Below are 9,286 nucleotides of genomic sequence, written 5' to 3' on the forward strand. Positions count from 1 at the left end.
CCTTAGGCCAGTGGGGCAGGGCGTGGTGCAGGCCGTCGGTCGCCCAATGGGTGCACAAGGCAGGCAGCGGCTCTCCTAGCAGAGGACTTCCCTGAGGATGGACGTGGAGCCTGGACGGTGGCCCTAGTGATGCCCAAAGCTCGGTCCCTGGAATGAAGAGCAGCCACAAGGCTTGCGTGGCTTTGCTCAACCTCAGACACCTTCACAGAAGCTGAATCAGATCCTCCCAGGGCTGGCAGGCACGTTTAAAGTGGTGTGGCAACTTTTGGAAATGTCCTTTTATCTTTTGTAACTTCCCAGGTCGTACATCTTCTGAAGCTTCCACATGTGGTGACAGTGGGCTCCTGGTAGTGAAGGAAGGCAGCGGTGTGGTTTAGTGGATACAGACTTCTGCTTTGGGGTTGGGCCAGCCTGGGTTCAAATCCCAGCAGAGCCAATTAGTAAGCGAAGGAGGAAGCGACTTTACCTCCCCAAGCCTCAGTCTCAAGGTCATAACACTGCTGGGAGGAGCAGATAAGAAAACATAGGTAGAGGTGCCCAGGAAATGGAGTTACTGTCCTATTAGGCTACAATGCCTGGGAGAGGAGTCCAGGGCTGGAGTGAGGTCTGCTTGGATCTGAAAACCAGCTGTGAATTTGGACCAGTTTTATAACCTCTTTATGCCTACTTTTTCTCATTTAATAATTGTAACGGCTAATGTTTATTGAGCACTCTCTATATGTAAGCAGTGTTCCAGATGTTACATGCCCACAACAACCCTCTGGGCTACCATTATTAAACCCATTTTATAGATGAAGAAACTGAGGCACAGAGTGGTTGAATATCCTACCCAGAGTCACTGGCCAGTAAATGGCAGTGCTGGGATCTGACTGGCAGCCTGGCTCCAGAATCTTCCTGCAGAACCACCAAGCATGTCTTATATACAAAAAAAAATGAAGATAATAACCCATACTTCATAGCGTTATCAGGCTCCAGTGTAAATAACAGAAGGAAAATGCCCACCTGGCATATATATACTAGGTGCTCATTATAAGAATTGTAATGGTAGCCCCTGCAGCCCAGAACGTCTTCCCTCAACGTGTAATGGGAGGTAACGAAACATTTCGATGCTGTCAACCTCGGAGGTTAGGGAAATGATTCCAGAAATTCTCCTAAGATGTCTGGTTCCACTTTTATAAGTAGGGACTGGGACAAACAGAGTAAACGCTCAAGGTCACAGAGTGGCGCAGCCAGGATTAGAACCTGAGTCCTCATCTGCCTTTCCCCTCAGTGGGACACGGGATACGACCAGAGCTGCTTCAGTTACACGCCCTGTGCCAAGGACCAGAGTCATACGTTTGCTACCCACGGCATCACTGCCTCACACCGGGCAGCTGATTTCAGAGAGGAAATAGGTTGTACCTGAACATCTGGGGTGGAAGGGTGGAAGGGTTGCAGAAAAGCAATTATTAAGCACACGCTCCATCTCCTTGGCTGTTAGAGGGGGGTAGCAGGGAATCAGTATGCTTGCTCTAATTTTTTACACGAAGTTTCCGTGAAATGAAGCCCTTCTCTCTCTCTCTCTTTCTCCCTCTCTCTTTCTGCTAAAAGGCTGGTTGTAAAGTGTCAGACCTCTTTTCCAGACCTAGCCTAAAATCTTAAAGTCTGTTGATCCATAGACAATAGCTACTTGCCATGTAAAGCTGCTCTTTTCTCTAGGTTCTTTTTTTTCTTTTCTTTCTTTCCTTTTTTTTTTTTTTAACTTAGACTGCCTGTGTTCAGATTATATAAATAAATAACAGACTCAATCTTAGTACAATAAACATCTACTTTTGTGTCCAAGGCAGAATTTTTGGAAGGCACAAGAACCGGCATCAGCTAGTTTGTGTATTGGATAGGACTTGAATGAAAATGCAATTATTATTTCTTAGCAAATAGTTTCTCGGAGTTCTGTCTCTAAGGCCCCTGCCAACTTTGACATTGTGACCCCTGCTTGTCAGGGTGAGGAAGGGGAGAGGTGAAACCTGGGCTAGGGGATAGCACTCGGAGGCGAGCATGGACTTTGAGGTTGTAGGAGCTGGACTTCAATCCAGCTTGGCCCCTTTCTAGCTGGTGACCTTGAGCAAGTAAGTTTCTTAACCTTCTTGGGAAAGTTTCCTCATCTGTAAAATGGAGACAGTAATAAATACTTCGTAGCATTGTTGTGTCAATGAAATAAGTATATAAAATATATTTGTTTTTAAGTGAAATAAATATATAAAAGTGCCTAGCGCAGTATTTGACATTAAGTGCTCAGTAAATGTAACTTTCTTTGAAAACACTGCAGCTTTCCCAAACCATAATAGGAAGTGCTTGGTCTTGAAATCCAGGCGGCATAGGGCTTGAGGCTCTTATTCAAAATTTCTTGTAAAACATTAACTATATCATGTAATTCTTCATTTTATTTTTCTCTTTCACGAATGCATGCAGCCACTTGCTCCAGTGCATTTGTAAAAATGTGTGCAGTTAGTCATGAATCCCTGCCTGCTTTTAGAAAAGGACCAGAGACAGGGTAATTTGTTTAGCTTAAACTCCCAGGTTTTAAAAAAAGATTTGAGGTGGCTGAAGAGATCCGTTGTCCAGGGTGAAGATAAAGGCTTTTGCAAGTGCACAAGAGGGGGTTCTGTGGCTCAGGGTTCTTTGTCCCCCCCAAGATCTTGTAGAGGTCAGCAAGATAGCACTGGCCACTCATATGAATAAACAGGTCTCTCTGCCCATTTAACTCCTAGAACCAGCTAAGCAAAGAAAGCCGAAATTTAAATTTGTAAAACAAAAAATTAAAGATGGAGTTATCTCAGTAGGGGGTCTTGTGTGGTTGGGATTTTTATTGATTAAAGAGTAAAATAAGAGATATTGCTAAAGGGGAAAATTATAAAAAAGAAAAGCAAGGCCTCATGTTTGGTTTAATTTTCTTTCTTTTAAATAATTTGAGCCTTAGCTTATCAGAGCCAGGCCGTGGGCAGCTCAGTGGTGCTGGAGCTCACCCTTGGCCCTACTCCCCTCTCCTCACCATGGGTTATTTCCCATAGCAATCATGCTAGAGAAGCGATGTTTTTAAATTACTTTCATCAATTAGGAAGCTATAAGAAAAGAGATACCATCCACTTCGTAAATGAAAACGGTTTCCAACTTGGTAAAAGCCATTTCAGAACCCTTCATGAAGCGATGGTCGATGGAGGAGAGAGGGAGCCATTTTTTGGCAAAACCTCAGCAAGCCGTAGCCCTTTCCGGGATGGGCTTGGTGCAGAGACCACTGTCTGGCATCACACCCAGCCTTATCAGCTGGTGCAGGCGGCTCTGTTCATTGACCACGGGGTTCTACCCTTGTGAGCGTCCCAGAATAGCTGTGGCTACCTGAGAGCAATCCAGTCCTCAGGGACTCATTATTGTCCCAGATAAACAGCGTGGCCGAAGCCAGCACGTAATAGCTGTATTTAACCGTGATAAGTGATGGGCCGATGTGCCCGAGTGGCATCACGGGCAGGGCTGGGGTAACTGGACAAAGGCAAGCCGGCCTGGCAGCGGGCATCTCTTGTACATTATAGGGTTGATGCCACGGGATTTTGGACTCTGGGGAATAAATATGATGGACCTGGAGAGCTTGCCTTCTAGACAGGTAAGACAGGACAGACCTACTGGATTTTGATTATGCTAATGACAGAGGTATTTGAGGAAGCAAAGAAGAATAAAAGTTCAGAAAACAGATTAGATTAATGGAGGCAGGCTGCCTGGTGGAGGTGAAATCTTGTGCCGTGGAGGGACTATGATGGGATGTAGAATAGGACAGACAGTTTCTTTGGATACACGTTTACTTTTGGGAGTGGTTGCCTGGAAATTATAAAATTTCCTTTTAAATGCAACCTGCGTACATCTTAGGCTGTAAAGGTCAAAGAAGAAAAGGTGAGGATGATGGTATGTTGACAGTATCAACACTGAAAGAAGTTATTAGTACTCAGGCCTATATTTGTTCTCTATGACACTCTGACAACGCTTATGTGATAAAGGAGAAGTAACTCAGTCACATTCTTAGCAATGCTTTCCTGATGGAAAGGGAAATTGCCGGTGGTCAGAGGCTTGTTCAGGGCACTTGGTGTGCAGCTGAGTCCATGAGGGAGAGACTTTATTCTTCTGGCCAGAAGGGGCAGCTGGGCCTGGAGTTCTGCAGACGCTGACCGTACATGCCTGCTGGAGACCACGCACTGTGGAGCTGGTCTTCATACACGGTGCAACGTGGTCCACGGGATGGGATGTGTGTGTGTGTGTGTGTGTGTGTGTGTGTGTGTGTGTGTGTGTGTGTGAGATGTTCCGCATGGCAGGACCCTGGGTTGTCCTGCCTTCAGACAAACCCCAATTCAGAGGAAAACCCGAATGTGAGGCACAGGTAGAACCACTTCCCCAGAACCCCCTGCATTAAGGGACACTCCATAAATCTCTGCCAGAGGTGAGAGTGTGTGTATGTGATTAATAGAAAGAAGGAGACTCTTTCTGAAACTTGGGACTTCAGGATAGAGAAATGAATAGTCTTTCTTATACATGGATAACTGTGTACCACCATACCTGATGATGGCTTTGGTCCAAAGATCCTACAGTCCCAGAATATGAGAGATGGAAGATGTAATAGAAAATCTCACCCATGCCTTCATTTCACAGAGGAAGAATCCAGGCTTGGGGAGGTTAAGGAATAGGTCCAAGGTCACACGGCTACATAGGGTTCATGCTGTAACCTGTGTCTCTGTCTCACATATTGTAGAAATTTCCCCTTTACTCAGACCAAGAAATTTAGACAGAGAGGACCGACTGTTCTAGAAGACACCTCTGCTTAGCAGGGGCTGAGTCGGAACGGACTTGGGCTCTGGAACTTCCTGCCGTGATCACTTTCTAAAACTCCAAGGTCCCCCACTTTTGAGTTTCACACCTTGCAAACAAATAACTGTCAGGAAAGTGATGCCCAAGCTTGGTTCTTCATTTTCATTGATTCCTGTGTCACCAACATGGGGGCTGCCCTGAACCAGCCAGAGTCAGGAGGACAGAGGAGGGGGCCTTCAGTTTACCCCCTCCTCAAACGTTATCCGCCGAGAGGGACTTGCACTGCCACCATCTGGCCTGGGGGGGTGTCCCAGACACGGCAAGTGTGCGGTGAGAGGGAAGGAAGCGGCACAGATCCTCCCTTTGCCATTCTCTTGAAATAAGCTTGGCGTGAGGAGGCTTTCCAGGCAGCAGGAGTGGGGCTGCAAACAATAGAGTGCGGTGCAGCTGCACCCGGTAGAACTTTGGGGGAAAACACATATTATTTACCAGACAATAATAGATACCAGAGAATGATAATGATTATTAGAGCGTTTGGGATGGCAAACGCTGTAGTTAAGGTTCCAGAATGGCTCTCATTATAATCCCGTTTTCCTAGTCCCTTATGAAAGCCTTGAGATTTTCTCTAAGTAGGCTGATGCTGTCCATGTTTGGCCTTTGTCCAAAGGCGATTTCAACGTAAGGAAACTTATTTGAGAAATAGTCCTCTTTGGGGGGTTCATGATTACATTAAAGAAACAATTTACACCCTTGAAAAAGCAGTCGCAGCGTTCTTGAGTGAGTAATTCAAAATGGTGGCGTTTCTCAGTCACTGGAAGAAACCATTAAACACCGTTTCTTTTCCTTTTCCTTTTTTAAAGAAGGATTCGGAGCTCCTCTCTGACTACAAGATTTGGTCACTCTTAGTCCCAAGCCCAGAGGTAGGGATGGTTTCCCTCCCTCCAAAGCAAGTTCCAGGCTGTGCTTCCTAAACAAAAGTAAATCCTGCCCAGAAGCAGCTACAGTATGTCTCAGGATCCATTTGGGTCCGTTTCCAAGGCCTCTTCCCAATCCTTTGTGACTTCTCATTTGTTGGTGGCTTGTGGTGTTTTTGTTTCTGTACCTCTTCCCACCATTATGTCTTAGAAAGAAAGAAGGAAAGAAAGGAAGAGAGGGAGGGAGGGAGGAAGGAAGGAAGGAAAAAAGAAAGAGAGAGAAAGAGAGAAAGAAAGAAGAGGAAGAAAAGAAAGAAATTAAAGTGAGCTCTTTATTCTGAGAGAAATAGCCACATTTCCAAATCTGACCATGCCAAATGAAAAGGTTTCCATGACCTTGTAATTCCACTCCCATTGCATATTTGTGGTGTTTTGCATTTTCACTTTGGTTATTTAATATACATATTAAATGCACACAGATCTGGTGATTTAATGTGATTTGGGGAACTCAGGCATTTCCTGTCATGCACATTCAGATTTTCAAACCTTGTTTTTGGCTGATCATTATTATGGTTACCATTAACACCAGTATTTGGATAGCAGGGTTCAAAGCACAAGCTTGGACCTAGTCCTCCCAATGGGCATTTTGACCTCCTCACGCTTCTGCTAAATTCATGCTACAGACACTCTGAACTCTCCAGTGCTCTTTGTGGCCTCCATTTCTTCGTCTATAAAATGCGGGAGACTGTGTATATTATCTCTGGGGTCCCTTCAAGTTCTACATTCTATCACCTGAAATTATTTGTTCACTGGTCTAGGAATAATCTCAACAGTTGTAAAGATGTTTACAAGTCCTCTCCCACCACCTCACGTTAGCCAAATTTTCCCATTCACATATCTGACATCCCCATTTATTGGCAGGAAAAAAAAAGTACCGTTTTGGGACATGGGGGACAAGAGCTGTTTGATTCTCATTCATTTGACAAATGTGTGTTGAGCTGAATACATTTGTCCCCGGGTGTAGGGGTTTGAGCAAAACAGACACAGCCCCAGACCTCAGGGACTTCACAGTTTAGTTGGATGCCTTCTGAATGGCTGCTTCCTGGGGGTGATGGAGTGTCCTTAGGAGGTTTCAAGCCAAGGGACTGGTAGCAAATGAAATAAGCCAGTAAGGATAAGAGAGGCAGAGCCCAACAGTCCTATTCAGACCTTCTGCCCTGGGATCCCAGTCCTATGCTTGGTCTGGATGTGAAGTGATGTGAGCGGCTCACCTTTGTCAGGCAAGACCCCAGAGAGGGGCTCTTCTTCCAGCTCAGTCGCCCCTGTAGGAAACCTCTGAAGAGTGGTCTCTGTGCCCCAGGAAATTTTCACATGCTAAAAAGTCCATCTCATGGCCTTCCTCCTTTGCAGCAGACACTAGGGCTGTTACACGGGGTACAGGCTTGAGGTCTGCAACACCAGGGTCCCCCGATGACCTTGCCTGGCTTTGGGATGCCCTTGGGCAACTCCAAAGACCTCCTGCCAGTTAAGCCTGCAGTAACGTGGAGAGTGAATGTTGCTGGGTTGCAAAGGATGCTGCTGCAGTCTTTGGGTGAGGGCGTGGTGCTCCATGCTCATTATGGTCTTCCAAAAAGCGACTCGAGTTTCATTTCCTCACACAAAGCTGGCAGGGCTGATCCTGCGCAGAACCGTGAATGAAAGTTGTGTGGAAATCAGGCTGCGCCGCCCCAGTTCTGGGGCCTTGTTGTAAGTCTGACCTGACAGCTGGAGAGTGTGCTGCTCTGACTCATGCCCGGGTTCTCCCCAGCCTGGGGGGTGGGGGGTAGTTTGGTCTAGTGGATTCTAACAAACCCCTTTTCCTCTTTTTCTAGGAACGCTCACTCACAGGGTACCTTGCATGGAGAGAGGGCGCAGAGCAAACCATGTCTCGCCATCCAGTGACACCAGCTGGTCAGCTCACCACCCCCTCTGGCTAAAACTCAAGCAAATAAAGCCGCTTCCTGTCATTAAGCATCTCAGAGGAAGCAGCCCTCCCTCGGTGGCCTCTAGCCCAGAGAAGCCAGCACGTCTTGGACCCACCAAGCGGGCCCAGCCTTCCTGCTGCCACCATCTCTGCTTCTCCCCAGAGGAACTTAGGGATTTTGCCCCTGGTTTAAAAGAAAAAACAAAAACAAAAACAAAAAAAAAACGACAAAACACCAACAAGCCGCAAGGACCAATGTAGGTATTCTCCCTGCCTCATCTTCAAGGCTCAGAGGGTGAGGCTGGAAGATGATACAGATTTGAAAACAAAAATCGTTTTTTAACCTTTTTAAAAACTGCTGTGGTTTTGCTGCTACACGAAGAATTGTGATTTGCATTGTACGGTTTTGGACCTATACTGTTCACGTTTTGACGGCGGAGAGGGATCATACTGGAGTCCCAATGCTTCAGATTCATCTCTGTCCTGCCTAGGATGCACTTTTAAATGAAGAGTTAAAATATTTTATTGGCTAATATACTTTTCTTGTTATTTTTACAAAGGCCACCTTTATCCTTTTTAATGCCATATTTTCAGTGTTACACTTTTATGGCTTTTAATTTTCGATCTGACAGATGTAAGAAGCAGCATGAATAGTTTATACTGTGGTTTTTCAGAGACTGAATGCCAAGAGAACTCGGTAAATGTTTATTCTTCTCAGCTTTCTCCTTAAATTCCCTTAAATAGCGCCCCATTTGGGAACAGAGCAAGAGTGTTGAACTGAAGACCAAAATGCCCTCAAGGTGTAAAATAATCCGAGGGGGAATATTTGCTGGGCGTCACGAAAGACTTGGATGAAATTTCAACCCTGATGGCTTTCGGTGATCCAGGAAGTCAGTGAAGCAATCTCTCTATACGCAGAGCCCTTTCATGATAATTAGAATGGTATGGACAAACCAATGAAAACAGGAGGGAAAGTGAGAAAGCTCGCCCATGATTCTGTTTCACTGTTTGCTTTCTCCTGTCATGGTTAAGAGAAATGTGCAATTCGATCCTCAATCAGTGGGTGGAGGATAACAGGGTAGATTTTCTTGTGTGCACTTGTACAGTTGTAGCTGCGAGTCCAGAAGTCCTCTAGAGCATGTGTACTGGCACTGAGTTGGTGAGACAGTCGTGGAGTATCCCATTCTGATGAGTACAGAAAAAAAAAAAAAAAAAGAAAAAAGAAGAAAAAAAAAACAAAAAAAAGAAGAAAACTAAAAAAAAAAAAAAAAATCAAATCACCTTGTGATTCAGTGTATCTGTTTACTAACTCCAATAAAGCAATTGTTCCCTCTGGAGGGGTCCAGGTGCCCCCGCCCACAGGCCGCTGAGCCAGCAGCAGCGGGGCGGTGGGGTGTGGTGGGCAGGCGAGGCCAAGACAGAGTCACGCTGGCCTTGAAGCACCACGGGGCCGTGGATGCGGTGTACATACTGTATTTCTATATCCTCCTTTGTACAGAGTCACTTAACAAGTCAAGCTACTGTTTTACAGGTGCTCCTTATTTATTAGAGCTGTGAGAGCTTGGGGACACACCTGGCGAGCGAG

General features: G+C 45.7%; 1 protein-coding gene across 2 annotated transcripts in view; it reads left to right on the forward strand.

Annotated features, from left to right (window-relative positions):
- Positions 1 to 7,775, forward strand: part of SOBP (sine oculis binding protein homolog) — a 158,148-nt gene extending 150,373 nt beyond the window's left edge. For both annotated transcript variants that reach the window (XM_082669224.1, XM_082669225.1), the window contains one exon: positions 7,610 to 7,775. The gene's annotated coding sequence lies outside the window, so the exon portion shown is untranslated. The remainder of the gene's footprint in view (positions 1 to 7,609) is intronic.
- Positions 7,776 to 9,286: the final 1,511 nt, after the last annotated feature.

The sequence above is a fragment of the Grampus griseus genome (genome assembly GCF_964374135.1).
Source record: "Grampus griseus genome assembly, chromosome: 13".
Lineage (NCBI taxonomy): Eukaryota > Metazoa > Chordata > Mammalia > Artiodactyla > Delphinidae > Grampus > Grampus griseus.